Source organism: Pseudophryne corroboree, chromosome 7 (genome assembly GCF_028390025.1).
Source record: "Pseudophryne corroboree isolate aPseCor3 chromosome 7, aPseCor3.hap2, whole genome shotgun sequence".
NCBI lineage: Eukaryota > Metazoa > Chordata > Amphibia > Anura > Myobatrachidae > Pseudophryne > Pseudophryne corroboree.
The window spans coordinates 236,334,494-236,353,006 of NC_086450.1; the positions used below are offsets into that span (position 1 = coordinate 236,334,494).

An 18,513-nucleotide genomic window follows, 5' to 3' on the forward strand; every position below is an offset into this window, starting at 1 on the left:
CTGATAGTCAGATTGAAGATGTCAGTGTTGAAGTACACCAGGATGAGGAGGATATGGGTGTTGCTGGCGCTGGGGAGGAAATTGACCAGGAGGATTCTGATGGTGAGGTGGATTGTTTAAGTCAGGCACCCGGGGAGACACCTGTTGTCCGTGGGAGGAATAGGGCCATTGACATGCCTGGTCAAAATACCAAAAAAATCAGCTCTTCGGTGTGGAAGTATTTCAACACAAATGCGGACAACATTTGTCAAGCCGTGTGTTGCCTTTGTCAAGCTGTAATAAGTAGGGGTAAGGACGTTAACCACCTCGGAACATCCTCCCTTATACGTCACCTGCAGCGCATTCATAATAAGTCAGTGACAAGTTCAAAAACTTTGGGTGACAGCGGAAGCAGTCCACTGACCAGTAAATCCCTTCCTCTTGTAACCAAGCTCACGCAAACCACCCCACCAACTCCCTCAGTGTCAATTTCCTCCTTCCCCAGGAATGCCAATAGTCCTGCAGGCCATGTCACTGGCAATTCTGACGATTCCTCTCCTGCCTGGGATTCCTCCGATGCATCCTTGCGTGTAACGCCTACTGCTGCTGGCGCTGCTGTTGTTGCTGCTGGGAGTCGATGGTCATCCCAGAGGGGAAGTCGTAAGCCCACTTGTACTACTTCCAGTAAGCAATTGACTGTCCAACAGTCCTTTGCGAGGAAGATGAAATATCACAGCAGTCATCCTGCTGCAAAGCGGATAACTGAGGCCTTGACAACTATGTTGGTGTTAGACGTGCGTCCGGTATCCGCCGTTAGTTCACAGGGAACTAGACAATTTCTTGAGGTAGTGTGCCCCCGTTACCAAATACCATCTAGGTTCCACTTCTCTAGGCAGGCGATACCGATAATGTACACGGACGTCAGAAAAAGACTCACCAGTGTCCTAAAAAATGCAGTTGTACCCAATGTCCACTTAACCACGGACATGTGGACAAGTGGAGCAGGGCAGGGTCAGGACTATATGACTGTGACAGCCCACTGGGTAGATGTATGGACGCCCGCCGCAAGAACAGCAGCGGCGGCACCAGTAGCAGCATCTCGCAAACGCCAACTCTTTCCTAGGCAGGCTACGCTTTGTATCACCGCTTTCCAGAATACGCACACAGCTGAAAACCTCTTACGGCAACTGAGGAAGATCATCGCGGAATGGCTTACCCCAATTGGACTCTCCTGTGGATTTGTGGCATCGGACAACGCCAGCAATATTGTGTGTGCATTAAATATGGGCAAATTCCCATGTTTTGCACATACCTTGAATTTGGTGGTGCAGAATTTTTTTAAAAACGACAGGGGCGTGCAAGAGATGCTGTCGGTGGCCAGAAGAATTGCGGGACACTTTCGGCGTACAGGCACCACGTACAGAAGACTGGAGCACCACCAAAAACAACTGAACCTGCCCTGCCATCATCTGAAGCAAGAAGTGGTAACGAGGTGGAATTCAACCCTCTATATGCTTCAGAGGTTGGAGGAGCAGCAAAAGGCCATTCAAGCCTATACAATTGAGCACGATATAGGAGGTGGAATGCACCTGTCTCAAGCGCAGTGGAGAATGATTTCAACATTGTGCAAGGTTCTGATGCCCTTTGAACTTGCCACACGTGAAGTCAGTTCAGACACTGCCAGCCTGAGTCAGGTCATTCCCCTCATCAGGCTTTTGCAGAAGAAGCTGGAGACATTGAAGGAGGAGCTAACACGGAGCGATTCCGCTAGGTATGTGGGACTTGTGGATGGAGCCCTTAATTCGCTTAACAAGGATTCACGGGTGGTCAATCTGTTGAAATCAGAGCACTACATTTTGGCCACCGTGCTCGATCCTAGATTTAAAGCCTACCTTGGATCTCTCTTTCCGGCAGACACAAGTCTGCTGGGGTTCAAAGACCTGCTGGTGACAACATTGTCAAGTCAAGCGGAACGCGACCTGTCAACATCTCCTCCTTCACATTCTCCCGCAACTGGGGGTGCGAGGAAAAGGCTCAGAATTCCGAGCCCACCCGCTGGCGGTGATGCAGGGCAGTCTGGAGCGACTGCTGATGCTGACATCTGGTCCGGACTGAAGGACCTGACAACGATTACGGACATGTCGTCTACTGTCACTGCATATGATTCTCTCACCATTGAAAGAATGGTGGAGGATTATATGAGTGACCGCATCCAAGTAGGCACGTCACACAGTCCGTACTTATACTGGCAGGAAAAAGAGGCAATTTGGAGGCCCTTGCACAAACTGGCTTTATTCTACCTAAGTTGCCCACCCACAAGTGTGTACTCCGAAAGAGTGTTTAGTGCCGCCGCTCACCTTGTCAGCAATCGGCGTACGAGGTTACATCCAGAAAATGTGGAGAAGATGATGTTCATTAAAATGAATTATAATCAATTCCTCCGTGGAGACATTGACCAGCAGCAATTGCCTCCACAAAGTACACAGGGAGCTGAGATGGTGGATTCCAGTGGGGACGAATTGATAATCTGTGAGGAGGGGGATGTACACGGTGATATATCGGAGGATGATGATGAGGTGGAGATCGTGCCTCTGTAGAGCCAGTTTGTGCAAGGAGCGATTAATTGCTTCTTTTTTGGTGGGGGTCCAAACCAACCCGTCATTTCAGTCACAGTCGTGTGGCAGACCCTGTCACTGAAATGATGGGTTGGTTAAAGTGTGCATGTCCTGTTTATACAACATAAGGGTGTGTGGGAGGGCCCAAGGACAATTCCATCTTGCACCTCTTTTTTCTTTAATTTTTCTTAATTTAATTAATTAATTAATTTTTATTAATTTAATTTTTTGCGTCATGTGCTGTTTGGGGAGGGTTTTTTGGAAGGGCCATCCTGCGTGCCACTGCAGTGCCACTCCTAGATGGGCCCGGTGTTTGTGTCGGCCACTAGGGTCGCTTATCTTACTCACACAGCTACCTCATTGCGCCTCTTTTTTTCTTTGCGTCATGTGCTGTTTGGGGAGGGTTTTTTGGAAGGGACATCCTGCGTGACACTGCAGTGCCACTCCTAGATGGGCCCGGTGTTTGTGTCGGCCACTAGGGTCGCTTAGCTTACTCACACAGCTACCTCATTGCGCCTCTTTTTTTCTTTGCGTCATGTGCTGTTTGGGGAGGGTTTTTTGGAAGGGACATCCTGCGTGACACTGCAGTGCCACTCCTAGATGGGCCCGGTGTTTGTGTCGGCCACTAGGGTCGCTTATCTTACTCACACAGCTACCTCATTGCGCCTCTTTTTTTCTTTGCGTCATGTGCTGTTTGGGGAGGGTTTTTTGGAAGGGACATCCTGTGTGACACTGCAGTGCCACTCCTAGATGGGCCCGGTGTTTGTGTCGGCCACTAGGGTCGCTTATCTTACTCACACAGCTACCTCATTGCGCCTCTTTTTTTCTTTGCGTCATGTGCTGTTTGGGGAGGGTTTTTTGGAAGGGACATCCTGCGTGACACTGCAGTGCCACTCCTAGATGGGCCCGGTGTTTGTGTCGGCCACTAGGGTCGCTTAGCTTACTCACACAGCTACCTCATTGCGCCTCTTTTTTTCTTTGCGTTATGTGCTGTTTGGGGAGAGTTTTTTGGAAGGGACATCCTGCGTGACACTGCAGTGCCACTCCTAGATGGGCCCGGTGTTTGTGTCGGCCACTAGGGTCGCTTATCTTACTCACACAGCTACCTCATTGCGCCTCTTTTTTTCTTTGCGTCATGTGCTGTTTGGGGAGGGTTTTTTGGAAGGGCCATCCTGCGTGCCACTGCAGTGCCACTCCTAGATGGGCCCGGTGTTTGTGTCGGCCACTAGGGTCGCTTATCTTACTCACACAGCTACCTCATTGCGCCTCTTTTTTTCTTTGCGTCATGTGCTGTTTGGGGAGGGTTTTTTGGAAGGGACATCCTGCGTGACACTGCAGTGCCACTCCTAGATGGGCCAGGTGTTTGTGTCGGCCACTAGGGTCGCTTAGCTTACTCACACAGCTACCTCATTGCGCCTCTTTTTTTCTTTGCGTCATGTGCTGTTTGGGGAGGTTTTTTTGGAAGGGACATCCTGCGTGACACTGCAGTGCCACTCCTAGATGGGCCAGGTGTTTGTGTCGGCCACTAGGGTCGCTTAGCTTACTCACACAGCTACCTCATTGCGCCTCTTTTTTTCTTTGCGTCATGTGCTGTTTGGGGAGGGTTTTTTGAAAGGGACATCCTGCGTGACACTACAGTGCCACTCCTAGATGGGCCAGGTGTTTGTGTCGGCCACTAGGGTCGCTTAGCTTACTCACACAGCTACCTCATTGCGCCTCTTTTTTTCTTTGCGTCATGTGCTGTTTGGGGAGGGTTTTTTGGAAGGGACATCCTGCGTGACACTGCAGTGCCACTCCTAGATGGGCCAGGTGTTTGTGTCGGCCACTAGGGTCGCTTAGCTTAGTCATCCAGCGACCTCGGTGCAAATTTTAGGACTAAAAATAATATTGTGAGGTGTGAGGTATTCAGAATAGACTGAAAATGAGTGTAAATTATGGTTTTTGAGGTTAATAATACTTTGGGATCAAAATGACCCCCAAATTCTATGATTTAAGCTGTTTTTTTAGTGTTTTTTTTAAAAAACACCCGAATCCAAAACACACCCGAATCCGACAAAAAAAAATCGGTGAGGTTTTGCCAAAATGCGGTCGAACCCAAAACACGGCCGCGGAACCGAACCCAAAACCAAAACACAAAACCCGAAAAATTTCCGGTGCACATCTCTAGTAAAAAGACCAGCGATGTCCTGGAGACCTTGCCTAACTCGGTCTGCCAAATGTTGGGCAGAGGAGGTGAGCTGGGATAGACCTTGCCTGAATTCTGCCTGACCTTGGCTGATTTCGCCCACACCTTGACGAACACAGGTGGTATGCTCAGTGAGCCGAAGGGACATCTCACATATCTCCCGGGTCATCAGGTCATGAAATTGGCTGAGCCGATCTCAATGCCTACATATTTCGGTCAGAATTGCCGGGAGAAAGGGTTGGGGGGGGGCAGTGTGTGACTAGCTTGGTGGAATAACTGGTCCCACACTGGAAGTCTCACTACTTCCCCCCCGCGCCTTCGCTTCCGCAAGATGCCCCTTCTGTGCTGTGTTATGGGCAAAACAGAGATATTAATGTGATACAAAAGGGGACAACAATAACAAGAAAACATTAGTATCAACTTCTAAACTGAGACATTAAACACTTTAATATATATGTAAGACAACTTACCGGGCAAGTCATGTGGGCCAAACATTTCAGGCATGTCTGTGTCCATATCGGACACCCCACGCACCTCCTCATACGTCACACAGGGCATCGCCAGCTCCACTAGGTCGGTAAAATCCACAGGGGCAGGGGGTGGTCCTCCCCCTGTTGTCCTCGAAGAATTCCACTCCACAGACCATTTTGCCTTCAGGCGGAACTTGAAGTCGGCCCAACTACATATGTGGTTTGTTTTGGGGGAAAGGTGAAGAAAAGAAAGAACAATAAATGTTTCGTTCAATTTTTATACACATGTAATGTTTTAGGTTGCTATAGGCAACCTCACATTTTTCTATCTTTTTTTTTAAATAGTGTCTGCAATTGCTGCTGGGGTACGGACTATTGGGCCAACTTTATTTATGCGGTCAGTAATGTCTCTCCAGATGCGGTCTTTCGCCACAGCACCCGTGTTTTTACTAGTGATGTGCACCGGACATTTTTCGGGTTTTGTGTTTGGATTCGGTTCCGCGGCCGTGTTTTGGATTCGGATGCGTTTTGGCAAAACCTCACCGAAATTTTTTTGGCGGATTCAGGTGTGTTTTGGATTCGGGTGTTTTTTTCAAAAAAACCTAAAAAAACTGCTTAAATCATAGAATTTGGGGGTCATTTTGATCCCATAGTATTATTAACCTCAATTACCATAATTTCCACTCATTTCCAGTCTATTCTGAACACCTCACACCTCACAATATTATTTTTAGTCCTACAATTTGCACCGAGGTCGCTGGATGGCTAAGCTAAGCGACCCAAGTGGCCGACACAAACACCTGGCCCATCTAGGAGTGGCACTGCAGTGTCAGGCAGGATGGCACTTCCAAAAAATTGTCCCCAAACAGCACATGATGCAAAGTAAAAAAGAGGCGCACCAAGATCGCTGGATGGCTAAGCTAAGCGACACAAGTGGCTGACACAAACACCTGGCCCATCTAGGAGTGGCACTGCAGTGTCAGGCAGGATGGCACTTCCAAAAAATTGTCCCCAAACAGCACATGAAGCAAAGAAAAAAAGAGGCGCACCAAGGTCGCTGTGTGACTAAGCTAAGCGACACAAGTGTCCGACACAAACACCTGGCCCATCTAGGAGTGGCACTGCAGTGTCAGGCAGGATGGCACTTCCAAAAAATTGTCCCCAAACAGCACATGATGCAAAGAAAAAAAGAGGCGCACCAAGGTCGCTGGATGGCTAAGCTAAGCGACACAAGTGGCCGACACAAACACCTGGCCCATCTAGGAGTGGCACTGCAGTGTCAGGCAGGATGGCACTTCAAAAAAATAGTCCCCAAACAGCACATGATGCAAAGAAAAAAAGAGGCGCACCAAGGTGGCTGTGTGACTAAGCTAAGCGACACAAGTGGCCGACACAAACACCTGGCCCATCTAGGAGTGGCACTGCAGTGTCAGGCAGGTTGGCACTTCCAAAAAATTGTCCCCAAACAGCACATGATGCAAAGAAAAAAAGAGGCGCACCAAGGTCGCTGGATGGCTAAGCTAAGCGACACAAGTGGCCGACACAAACACCTGGCCCATCTAGGAGTGGCACTGCAGTGTCAGGCAGGATGGCACTTCCAAAAAATTGTCCCCAAACAGCACATGATGCAAAGAAAAAAAGAGGCGCACCAAGATCGCTGGATGGCTAAGCTAAGCGACACAAGTGGCCGACACAAACACCTGGCCCATCTAGGAGTGGCACTGCAGTGTCAGGCAGGATGGCACTTCCAAAAAATTGTCCCCAAACAGCACATGATGCAAAGAAAAAAAGAGGCGCACCAAGGTCGCTGTGTGACTAAGCTAAGCGACACAAGTGGCCGACACAAACACCTGGCCCATCTAGGAGTGGCACTGCAGTGTCAGGCAGGATGGCACTTCCAAAAAATTGTCCCCAAACAGCACATGATGCAAAGAAAAAAAGAGGCGCACCAAGGTCGCTGGATGGCTAAGCTAAGCGACACAAGTGGCCGACACAAACACCTGGCCCATCTAGGAGTGGCACTGCAGTGTCAGGCAGGATGGCACTTCAAAAAAATTGTCCCCAAACAGCACATGATGCAAAGAAAAATGAAAGAAAAAAGAGGTGCAAGATGGAATTGTCATGGGCCCTCCCACCCACCCTTATGTTGTATAAACAGGACATGCACACTTTAACGAACCCATCATTTCAGCGACAGGGTCTGCCACACGACTGTGACTGAAATGACTGGTTGGTTTGGGCCCCCACCAAAAAAGAAGCAATCAATCTCTCCTTGCACAAACTGGCTCTACAGACGCAAGATGTCCACCTCATCATCATCCTCCGATTCCTCACCCCTTTCACTGTGTACATCCCCCTCCTCACAGATTATTAATTCGTCCCCACTGGAATCCACCATCTCAGGTCCCCGTGTACTTTCTGGAGGCAATTGCTGCTGGTGAATGTCTCCACGGAGGAATTGATTATAATTCATTTTGATGAACATCATCTTCTCCACATTTTCTGGAAGTAACCTCGTACGCCGATTGCTGACAAGGTGAGCGGCTGCACTAAACACTCTTTCGGACTAAACACTGGAGGGAGGGCAACTTAGGTAGAATAAAGCCAGTTTGTGCAAGGGCCTCCAAATTGCCTCTTTTTCCTGCCAGTATATGTACGGACTGTCTGACGTGCCTACTTGGATGCGGTCACTCATATAATCCTCCACCATTCTTTCAATGGTGAGAGAATCAAATGCAGTGACAGTAGACGACATGTCAGTAATCGTTGGCAGGTCCTTCAGTCCGGACCAGATGTCAGCACTCGCTCCAGACTGCCCTGCATCACAGCCAGTGGGTGGGCTCGGAATTCTTAGCCTTTTCCTCGCACCCCCAGTTGCGGGAGAATGTGAAGGAGGAGCTGTTGACGGGTCACGTTCCGCTTGACTTGACAATTTTCTCACCAGCAGGTCTTTGAACCTCTGCAGACTTGTGTCTGCCGGAAAGAGAGATACAACGTAGGTTTTAAATCTAGGATCGAGCACGGTGGCCAAAATGTAGTGCTCTGATTTCAACAGATTGACCACCCGTGAATCCTGGTTAAGCTAATTAAGGGCTCCATCCACAAGTCCCACATGCCTAGCGGAATCGCTCTGTTTAAGCTCCTCCTTCAATGTCTCCAGCTTCTTCTGCAAAAGCCTGATGAGGGGAATGACCTGACTCAGGCTGGCAGTGTCTGAACTGACTTCACGTGTGGCAAGTTCAAAGGGTTGCAGAACCTTGCACAACGTTGAAATCATTCTCCACTGCGCTTGAGTCAGGTGCATTCCCCCTCCTTTGCCTATATCGTGGGCAGATGTATAGGCTTGAATGGCCTTTTGCTGCTCCTCCATCCTCTGAAGCATATAGAGGGTTGAATTCCACCTCGTTACCACCTCTTGCTTCAGATGATGGCAGGGCAGGTTCAGGAATGTTTGGTGGTGCTCCAGTTTTCTGTACGCGGTGCCTGAATGCCGAAAGTGGCCCGCAATTCTTCGGGCCACCAACAGCATCTCTTGCACGCCCCTGTCGTTTTTTAAATAATTCTGCACCACCAAATTCAATGTATGTGCAAGACATGGGACGTGCTGGAATTTGCCAAGATGTAATGCACGCACAATATTGCTGGCGTTGTCCGATGTCACAAATCCCCAGGAGAGTCCAATTGGGGTAAGCCATTCTGCAATGATCTTCCTCAGTTCCCGTAAGAGGTTGTCAGCTGTGTGCCTCTTATGGAAAGCGGTGATACAAAGCGTAGCCTGCCTAGGAACGAGTTGGCGTTTGCGAGATGCTGCTACTGGTGCCGCCGCTGCTGTTCTTGCTGCGGGAGGCAATACATCTACCCAGTGGGCTGTCACAGTCATATAGTCCTGAGTCTGCCCTGCTCCACTTGTCCACATGTCCGTGGTTAAGTGGACATTGGGTACAACTGGTATAGAATGTAGATGGATAGTATACTTAATGGATGACGACACAGAGGTAGGTACAGCAGTGCACTCTGCACTATACTCCTCCTATATAATATTAATTATACTGGTGGTCCCCAGTCCCCACAATAAAGCAGCACACTGAGCACAGATATGGAGTGTTTTTCAGGCAGACAACGTATACTGGTGGTCACTGTCAGCAAAACTCTGCACTGTACTCCTGCTATATAATACAGCTGCTCCCCAGTCCCCACAATTAAGCAGTGTGAGCACTCAGCACAGATATATTATGCAGCACACTGAGCACAGATATGGTATGGAGCGTTTTTTTCAGGCAGAGAACGGATTAAAACTGGTGGTCACTTATCAGCAAAACTCTGCACTGTACTCCTCCTAACAGCTGCTCCCCAGTCCTCCCCACAATTAAGCAATAAAGCAATCAACTTCAACAATAAACGGAGAGGACGCCAGCCGCGTCCTCTCCCTATCATCTCCAATGCACGAGTGAAAATGGCGGCGACGCGCGGCTGCTTATATAGAATCCGAATCTCGCGAGAATCCGACAGCGGGATGATGACGTATGGGCGAGAGGACGTGTGCAGCGTTCTCTCAGTTGTGTTCAGTGTGCTGCAAATATCTGTGCTCAGTGTGCTGCAAATATCTGTGCTCAGTGTGTTTGCAAATATCTGTGCTCAGTGTGCTGAAAAAATCTACAGTCTCTGAAAAACGCTCCATATCTGTGCTGCATTGTAGTATATAGTAGGAGGACAGTGCAGAATTTTGCTGACCAGTGACCACCAGTATTATATCAGTACGGTACAGTAGTCCACTGCTCTACCTACCTCTGTGTCGTCAAGTATACTATCCATCCATACCTGTGGTGCATTTTAGTTGTTGTGCGCAGTAGTAGGAGGACAGTGCAGAATTTTGCTGACCACCAGTATATAATATATAGCAGTACGGTACAGTAGTCCACTGCTCTACCTACCTCTGTGTCGTCAAGTATACTATCCATCCATACCTGTGGTGCATTTAAGTTGTTGTGCGCAGTAGTAGGAGGACAGTGCATAATTTTTACTGACCACCAGTATATAATATATAGCAGTACAGTACAGTAGTCCACTGCTCTACCTACCTCTGTGTCGTCAAGTATACTATCCATCCATACCTGTGGTGGATTTTAGTTGTTGTGCGCAGTAGTAGGAGGACAGTGCATAATTGTGCTGACCACCAGTATATAATATATAGCAGTACGGTACAGTAGTCCACTGCTCTACCTACCTCTGTGTCGTCAAGTATACTATCCATCCATACCTGTGGTGCATTTAAGTTGTTGTGTGCAGTAGTAGGAGGACAGTGCATAATTTTGCTGACCACCAGTATATAATATATAGCAGTACGGTACAGTAGTCCACTGCTCTACCTACCTCTGTCTCGTCAAGTATAGTATCCATCCATACCTGTGGTGCATTTAAGTTGTTGTGTGCAGTAGTAGGAGGACAGTGCATAATTTTGCTGACCACCAGTATATAATATATAGCAGTACGGTACAGTAGTCCACTGCTCTACCTACCTCTGTGTCGTCTAGTATACTATGCATCCATACCTGTGGTGTATTTAAGTTTTGCGCAGTAGTAGGAGGACAGTGCATAATTTTGATGACCACCAGTATATAATATATAGCAGTACAGTACAGTAGTCCACTGCTCTACCTACCTCTGTGTCGTCAAGTATACTATCCATCCATACCTGTGGTGCATTTTAGTTGTTGTGCGCAGTAGTAGGAGGACAGTGCAGAATTTTGCTGACCACCAGTATATAATATATAGCAGTACGGTACAGTAGGCCATTGCTATTGATATATTACTGGCATATAATTTTACACATTAAAAAATTGAGAACAAAAATGTGGAGGGTAAAATAGGGAAAGATCAAGATCCACTTCCACCTCGTGCTGAAGCTGCCTATGTTCATGGCTAGTGGTTCAGATTCACATGAGGATGGAAGCACTCATCCTCTCGCTAGAAAACTGCAGTGCCACTCCTAGATGGGCCAGGTGTTTGTGTCGGCCACTTGGGTCGCTTAGCTTAGTCACACAGCGACCTCGGTGCACCTCTTTTTTTCTTTGCATTATGTGCTGTTTGGGGACTATTTTTTAAATCTGCCATCCTGTCTGACACTGCAGTGCCACTCCTAGATGGGCCAGGTGTTCGTGTCGGCCACTTGGGTTGCTTAGCTTAGCCACACAGCTACCTCATTGCACCTCTTTTTTTCTTTGCATCATGTGCTGTTTGGGGACTATTTTTTAAATCTGCCATCCTCTCTGACACTTCAGTGCCACTCCTAGATGGGACAGGTGTTTGTGTCGGCCACTTGGGTCGCTTAGCTTAGTCACACAACGACCTTGGTGCACCTCTTTTTTTCTTTGCATCATGTGCTGTTTGGGGACTATTTTTTGAAGTGCCATCCTGTCTGACACTGCAGTGCCACTCCTAGATGGGCCAGGTGTTTGTGTCGGCCACTTGGGTCGCTTAGCTTAGTCACACAGCTACCTCATTGCACCTCTTTTTTTCTTTGCATCATGTGCTGTTTGGGGACTATTTTTTAAATCTGCCATCCTGTCTGACACTTCAGTGCCACTCCTAGATGGGCTAGGTGTTTGTGTCGGCCACTTGGGTCGCTTAGCTTAGCCACACAGCTACCTCATTGCACCTCTTTTTTTCTTTGCATCATGTGCTTTTGGGTGCTATTTTTTAAATCTGCCATCCTGTCTGACACTGCAGTGCCACTCCTAGATGGGCCAGGTGTTTGTGTCAGCCACTTGGGTCGCTTAGCATAGTCACACAGCGACCTTGGTGCACCTCTTTTTTTCTTTGCATCATGTGCTGTTTGGGGACTATTTTTTGAAGTGCCATCCTTTCTGACACTGCAGTGCCACTCCTAGATGGGCCAGGTGTTGTGTCGGCCACTTGGGTCGCTTAGCTTAGCCATCCAGCGACCTTGGTGCAAATTTTAGGACTAAAAATAATGAGTGGAAATTATGGTTATTGAGGTTAATAATACTATGGGATCAAAATGACCCCAAAATTCTATAATTTAAGCTGTTTTTGAGGGTTTTTTGTAAAAAAAACACCCGAATCCAAAACACACCCGAATCCGACAAAAAATGTTCAGGGAGGTTTTGCCAAAACGCGTCCGAATCCAAAACACGGCCGCGGAACCGAATCCAAAACCAAAACACAAAACCCGAAAAATGTCCGGTGCACATCACTAGTTTGAGTAGTTAGGGCAGAATCTCCCTCAGTTTTATTTACAGCTTCCTCTGGCAGGGCCTCTTGTGTTTGTGGGTCAGTAGATGGGGGTGCTGGAGTACTGGGTCCTGCAGTACTGGATCCGGCACCCTCATCTGCTGCACTGGCCTGTGCTAGACGGAGTCTTTGCTGCTGCAGGCTCAGTCTTCTTGCTGCAATCACCCGCATCTGCTCCTGCAGCTCTGCCACCTCAGCGTCTATTTCGCTTACACTGGCCATATTGGTGTTGGCATGTGCGTCTGAATGTGTGGCGACTTTTTATACCTGTATATTTATGTTTGTGCTGGAAATTGCACAGGTGATACATACAGAATGTTTGGGCATACTTTGATTACTGGCTATTTAAACGGCCTCCATGCAGCCTGCGTATGTGGGTGTATGCAGGAGTTCAGTGGTGTTGCAGGAGTTCAGTGGTGTTTGCTGTAGAGAGAGCTTGGTTGACTGAAATATTATAGTTGCCAAGGCGTGAGAGGTATGATTTGTTCTCTCCCGGCTAATACGAGTATCCGCTTCGGATGCTGCGACTCATTGTAGTGCGTACACCCAGCGGGTTTTTTTAATTGTTTTAGTTTTTATGCCGTTTTCACATTCTTTTTGTTCTTCTTCAGGGTGCATATTTATTTTTCCCCCCTTTGCCCAAGTAAGGCTTCTTTTCTTTTTGATAATTGTTTCTGCTAATTGCTGGTAAGTATGGACAAGTGGCTTGCTGTGTTTTTGGGTGGAGGTGGTTAGTGATTTCTGGGTGAGTTTACAGGAGTTTCAGAATCTGTTTGTTCTTCTTCAGGGTGCATATTTATTTTTACTCCCTTTGCCCAAGTGAGGCTTCTTTTCTTTTTGAGAGAGTTTTTTTCTGCTAATTGCTGGTAAGTATGGGCAAGTGGCTTGCTGTGCTTTGGATGTTTGCCTTTGGACTTGTATGCCTTCTTAAACGTATGCATGTATCTTTTTTGGTGTGTTGCAATTATGTGTATGGTAAGTATAAGACAGCAAAGTTTTGTTTTACAGTGTTTGCAGTGTGTGTTGTAGTGATGAGCGGGTTCGGGTTCTCCGAAACCGAACCCCCCCGAACGTCACCTTTTCCACACGGGTCCGAGGCAGGTTAGAACCTTCCCGCCTTGCTCGGCTAACCCGAGCGCGCCCGAACGTCATCATCCCGCTGTCGGATTCTCGCGAGATTCGGATTCTATATAGCAGCCGCGCGTCGCCGCCATTTTCACTCGTGCATTGGAGATGATAGGGAGAGGACGTGGCTGGCGTCCTCTCCGTTTATTGTAGAAGTTGATTGGTTTACTTTATTTCTTATTTGTGGGGAGGATTGGGGAGCAGCTGTTAGGAGAACAGTGCAGAGTTTTGCTGATAAGTGACCACCAGTTTTTTTATCCGTTCTCTGCCTGAAAAAAACGCTCCATACCATATCTGTGCTCAGTGTGCTGCATGATATATCTGTGCTGAGTGCTCACACTGCTTAATTGTGGGAACTGGGGAGCAGCTATAGCAGGAGTACAGTGCAGAGTTTTGCTGACAGTGACCACCAGTATACGTTGTCTGCCTGAAAAACACTCCATATCTGTGCTCACAGTGTGCTGCTTTATTGTGGGGACTGGGGACCACCAGTATAATTAATATTATATAGGAGTAGTACAGTGCAGAGTGCACTGCTGTACCTACCTCTGTGTCGTCACTAGTCATCCATTAAGTATACTATCCATCTACATTCTATACCTGTGGTGCATTTTAGACAGTTTTGCAGTTTGCTGACAGTGTCCACCAGTATACTATATATAGCAGTACGGTAGGCCACTGCTGTGTACCTACCTCTGTGTCGTCACTCGTCATCCATTAAATATACTATCCATCTGCATTGTATACCTGTGGTGCATTTTAGACAGTTTTGCAGTTTGCTGACAGTGTCCACCAGTATACTATATATAGCAGTACGGTAGGCCACTGCTGTGTACCTACCTCTGTGTCGTCACTCGTCATCCATTAAGTATACTATCCATCTACATTCTATACCTGTGGTGCATTTTAGACAGTTTTGCAGTTTGCTGACAGTGTCCACCAGTATACTATATATAGCAGTACGGTAGGCCACTGCTGTGTACCTACCTCTGTGTCGTCACTCGTCATCCATTAAGTATACTATCCATCTGCATTGTATACCTGTGGTGCATTTTAGACAGTTTTGCAGTTTGCTGACAGTGTCCACCAGTATACTATATATAGCAGTACGGTAGGCCACTGCTGTGTACCTACCTCTGTGTCGTCACTCGTCATCCATTAAGTATACTATCCATCTACATTCTATACCTGTGGTGCATTTTAGACAGTTTTGCAGTTTGCTGACAGTGTCCACCAGTATACTATATATAGCAGTACGGTAGGCCACTGCTGTGTACCTACCTCTGTGTCGTCACTCGTCATCCATTAAGTATACTATCCATCTGCATTGTATACCTGTGGTGCATTTTAGACAGTTTTGCAGTTTGCTGACAATGTCCACCAGTATACTATATTTAGCAGTACGGTAGGCCACTGCTGTGTACCTACCTCTGTGTCGTCACTCGTCATCCATTAAGTATACTATCCATCTGCATTGTATACCTGTGGTGCATTTTAGACAGTTTTGCAGTTTGCTGACAGTGTCCACCAGTATACTATAGCAGTACGGTAGGCCACTGCTGTGTACCTACCTCTGTGTCGTCACTCGTCATCCATTAAGTATACTATCCATCTGCATTGTATACCTGTGGTGCATTTTAGACAGTTTTGCAGTTTGCTGACAGTGTCCACCAGTATACTATATATAGCAGAACGGTAGGCCACTGCTGTACCTACCTCTGTGTCGTCACTCGTCATCCATTAAGTATACTATCCATCTACATTCTATACCTGTGGTGCATTTTAGACAGTTTTGCAGTTTGCTGACAGTGTCCACCAGTATACTATATATAGCAGTACGGTAGGCCACTGCTGTGTACGTACCTCTGTGTCGTCACTCGTCATCCATTAAGTATACTATCCATCTACATTCTATACCTGTGGTGCATTTTAGACAGTTTTGCAGTTTGCTGACAGTGTCCACCAGTATACTATATATAGCAGTACGGTAGGCCACTGCTGTGTACCTACCTCTGTGCCGTCACTCGTCATCCATTAAGTATACTATCCATCTGCATTGTACACCTGTGGTGCATTTTAGACAGTTTTGCAGTTTGCTGACAGTGTCCACCAGTATACTATATATAGCAGTACGGTAGGCCACTGCTGTGTACCTACCTCTGTGTCGTCACTCGTCATCCATTAAGTATACTATCCATCTGCATTGTATACCTGTGGTGCATTTTAGACAGTTTTGCAGTTTGCTGACAGTGTCCACCAGTATACTATATATAGCAGTATGGTAGGCCACTGCTGTGTACCTACCTCTGTGTCGTCACTCGTAGATGGGCCAGGTGTTTGTGTCGGCCACTTGTGTCGCTTAGCTTAGTCACACAGCCACCTTTGTGCGCCTCTTTTTTTCTTTGCATCATGTGCTGTTTGGGGAGTATTTTTTTGAAGGGCCATCCTGCCTGACACTGCAGTGCCACTCCTAGATGGGCCAGGTGTTTGTGTCGGCCACTTGTGTCGCTTAGCTTAGTCACACAGCCACCTTGGTGCGCCTCTTTTTTTTCTTTGCATCATGTGCTGTTTGGGGAGTATTTTTTTGAAGGGCCATCCTGCCTGACACTGCAGTGCCACTCCTAGATGGGCCAGGTGTTTGTGTCGGCCACTTGTGTCGCTTAGCTTAGTCACACAGCCACCTTGGTGCGCCTCTTTTTTTCTTTGCATCATGTGCTGTTTGGGGACAATTTTTTTGAAGGGCCATCCTGCCTGACACTGCAGTGCCACTCCTAGATGGGCCAGGTGTTTGTGTCGGCCACTTGTGTCGCTTAGCTTAGCCATCCAGCGACCTCGGTGCAAATTTTAGGACTAAAAATAATATTGTGAGGTGTTCAGAATAGACTGGAAATGAGTGGAAATTATGGTTATTGAGGTTAATAATACTATGGGATCAAAATGACCCCCAAATTCTATGATTTAAGCTGTTTTTTAGGGTTTTTTGAAAAAAACACCCGAATCCAAAACACACCCGAATCCGACAAAAAATTTTAGGTGAGGTTTTGCCAAAACGCGTCCGAATCCAAAACACAGCCGCGGAACCAAACCCAAAACCAAAACACAAAACGCGAAAAATTTCCGGTGCACATCACTAGTGTGTTGGATTAGTGACATATGTCTTGTTTTCTCTATCAGCCTAATTTGTTTTTTTTCTTGCCTCCTGCTCTATGACATTTAGATATGGAGTACATGCCGGAAGTAAGTTTACTTTGTGGAGTTGGCAAATATGTGACTGTTTACATTTTGAAAACACATTGGATGTTGTATTTATTTATGTTTTGGTCATTTTAAAGATGCTGTTTGCCACATATCTTGCCTCCGACGCCACCCAACCCCAACCTGACCCTCATCCTCAAAGGCAACGGAGGTGTGCAAGGCCTAGTATTTTCCGTACCCGTGTCACCCTTTTTGGTATGCCAGATGATGAGGTTTTACGGCGCTACAGGCTGCCTTCTCTTATCATCCTAGAAACTCTCTCCATAGTAGAGAGTGATCTAGATCAATATATTCGGTATCCTACAGCAGTACCAGCATTGACACAATTCCTTACTGTGTTACATTTCTGTGTTACGGAATCCTACCAGCACGTTGTTGGCGTGCTGGTAGGTATGTCTCAGGGAAAGTTTTGAAAGGTCCTCCGTCGCATCCTAGACGCATTTTTAAAATAAACAAAGCAGTTTATATCAATGCCATTAGCTGCTGGTGCCCTGGCTGTGGTGAAGCGTCAATTCCAGGAAGGGGGTAGTCGCTTCCCACACGTTATTGGGGTTGTGGATGGGACACATGTTCCACTTGTGGCACCAAAACATAATGAGGAAATCTATAAGAACAGGAAACTGTTCCACTCTCTGAATGTCATGGTTATTTGTGGCCCATCCCTCAGATCCTATCTCTGAATGCAAAGTACCCCGGCAGTGCCAATGATGCCCATGCCATTTGGCAATCAGGGATCTGGCAAAGATTAAGAATGATGGAGGCCAAGACGTGGCTATTTGGTGAGTATTTTGGTATAGTATTTTTGTAGTGATATTGTTTGGTATGTTGTTAAATCTGTAAACTTATGATGTTATTGTGGTTTTACAGGAGATCGTGGATATCCTTGCACCCCCTGGCTCATGACTCCTTAAAGCACACCCAGGCCAGGGTCACAGTCCGAGTTTAACTCCGCGCTTACTGCCACTAGGCAGCTGGTGGAGCGCACCATTGGGGTCCTGAAGGGCCGATTCCGTGTGCTCCACCGCACTGGTGACGACCTCATGTATTCGCCGGAAATGGTTAGTAAAATTGTGGTCCTGTGTGCCATCCTCCACAATATTGCTGTGAGGAGTCGCCTGGAGCTTCCTCGATCAGAGGAATTGCCCAGAGAGGATGAGGAGCCAGGGGTTGGGCAGACATTCAGACCAGGCACGGAGGCGCAGCGTGGCCATGCCCTTAGGGCAAGAATAGTTCGGCAAAATTTCAGGTAAGATTATGCTATTAACACATTAGCTTCATCATTATGGTAATATTGTGTAAAATGGTTTGAGGTTGAACATATGTGAATGTAGCTTACAGCTGGATCAAATCCTAATGTAGTGTGCCAAACATTTGGGTCACATGGTTTTTATTTAAGTGTGCTGTGTATGTGTTTTGAGTCGATCCATAAGTGACTGTGAACAAGAGTCATCTGTAATTGGCCATTGAACATTAGTTTTGTAGCGTGTTGTCTACATATAATGTAAAGTACAAATTTAGTTGCATTGTGCTGGTCCAAAAAGGTTATGTTGATCTGATTTTTATTAGGTTTAAGTTTTGTATAGACATTTATGTAAACAAGACATTTGTAATGTTTTTATTTCCCTTATTTCAT

At 47.0% G+C, this 18,513-nt stretch overlaps 1 long non-coding RNA gene across 3 annotated transcripts in view; it reads left to right on the forward strand.

Annotated features, from left to right (window-relative positions):
* LOC134945026 (uncharacterized) overlaps positions 1 to 18,513 on the forward strand; it is a 488,035-nt gene that overhangs the window by 82,621 nt on the left and 386,901 nt on the right. For 2 of the 3 annotated variants that reach the window (XR_010182028.1, XR_010182027.1), the window contains exons 7-9: positions 16,843 to 16,862; positions 17,548 to 17,659; positions 17,748 to 17,938. The exons of the other annotated variant lie outside the window; for it this stretch is intronic. This is a non-coding gene — a long non-coding RNA (uncharacterized LOC134945026). The remainder of the gene's footprint in view (positions 1 to 16,842; positions 16,863 to 17,547; positions 17,660 to 17,747; positions 17,939 to 18,513) is intronic. 3 annotated transcript variants of the gene reach the window in all.